The sequence below is a fragment of the Octopus bimaculoides genome, chromosome 2 (assembly GCF_001194135.2).
Source record: "Octopus bimaculoides isolate UCB-OBI-ISO-001 chromosome 2, ASM119413v2, whole genome shotgun sequence".
In the NCBI taxonomy this organism is placed as follows: domain Eukaryota; kingdom Metazoa; phylum Mollusca; class Cephalopoda; order Octopoda; family Octopodidae; genus Octopus; species Octopus bimaculoides.
In genome coordinates this window covers 88086268-88087915 of record NC_068982.1, presented here as the reverse complement: position 1 = coordinate 88087915, position 1648 = coordinate 88086268, and the positions used below count along the sequence as shown (strand labels likewise).

The following is a 1648-nucleotide window of genomic DNA, read 5'->3' as shown; positions in this document are numbered from 1 at the left end:
GAGAGAGAGAGAGAGAGAGAGAGAGAGAGAGAGAGAGAGAGAGGGAGAGAGAAATGGAACAAAAACGCAATAGAGGGCATTGAAACTTTCGGACAGATAGACGACACAAAGACGGACAAGAGAAACAACAATTAGGACAGCCAAAAAATGACGGGTCATTCTTGGCTTTCTTTCATCAGTTAAGTACCAGAAATCACGACCATTTCAGACACACTTGACATTGTTAGATCTGGTTGTCCCCACAAAAGTCTAAGCTAAGAGTATTAGACCCCTTTGTAAGAAAACTAGCGTATGTGTACGGCAACAAAGACGAAACAAACAAACAAACAAAAAACGGAGAACATGGTACACAATTACGAATACAAGAAATAACAGCAGGCGTCTTGCGACTGAGAACGATTCAAATTGAGCGGACGTGTATGAAGTGAAAGCATAAAGGCAGGAACATGGGAGATGGACACAAGACGTGTTGACTGTCGGCACTCAGATCAGGAAAGACAGATCATGACTGGCCGGACACCGGTCACTTGGAAGGAGGAGAAATGGATAGGGGACAGTTGGATTGGAGGATTAGAAAAAAAATCAGAGACAAAGGGAGAGGTGCAAGGGAGATAAATGAGTGGGAAATATTGGGAGTTAAAGATAAAGAGGGCCAAGAAATGTGAGAGAGGGAGAAAGAAAGAAAAATGAGAGCGTGAATAAAAGATAAATTACAAAATTGAGATACATATATATATATATACGTTAAGGCCGCGAACTGGCAGAATAGTTAGCGAAATACTTAGTGGTATTTCTTCCGTCTTCACGTTCTCAGTTCAAATTCTGCCGAGATCAACTTTGCCTTTCATCCTTTCGAGGTCGATAAAATAAGTGTCAAATACTAGGATCGATGCAATCACTTACCCACTCCCCGAATTTGCTGGCCTTAGGCCATATAGATGTGCACCCGTGTGTGTGCCTGTATGTACACTTGTGCACTCGTGTATACGCGTGCGTATGTGTGCTCGTGTGCATAGGTAGATGGAGATGGTGTGCGCACGTGTGTGTCCGTGTGTGTCGGTGAGTGCATGTGTGTGTATACGTGTGTCCGCGCATGTATGTGTGTGTGCCTTCCTATGTGTGTGTGTGAATGTATGTGTTCGTGTGCATGTGTACGCGCGCGCACCGATGTGTGAATGTACATCTAAGCACTCATGCTCACACGTATAGGTACTGATGCATACCTGTAGTTATATGAGCATATACATGTCCATATATACAAATACCACCCACACACACACATTTACGGTTCCACCCCACTCTCCCAACCATATGACTGATATCTTGTCGACCACGCGGCCGATTTCCAGTTCATCCGTGGCATTCTCCATCTAACTTCTGTCGCTGTATTACCAGCATCGATACCACATGACCTTTCGCGACCAATCGCAGGCTAATGTCCAGTAATAAACATTCACTCTCTTCAATCGAACTCTCATTCAGACTCCACTGACGGAAGTGTAACCACGTGCCTGAAACTCGGAGTACCAAGGATCAAATTGAATCAAACTGTTTTGATGTATACATGTAACTCCCAATAAATGTATTGACTGCCCTTCGTTCGTTTGTCTACTCACACGTATATATATATATATATATATATATATAT

General features: G+C 43.2%; 1 protein-coding gene across 1 annotated transcript in view; it reads left to right on the top strand.

Annotated features, from left to right (window-relative positions):
* The window catches only part of LOC106870661 (neuropeptide SIFamide receptor), a 323915-nt gene that overhangs the window by 310854 nt on the left and 11413 nt on the right, over positions 1–1648 (top strand). The gene's annotated exons all lie outside the window — the stretch shown is intronic.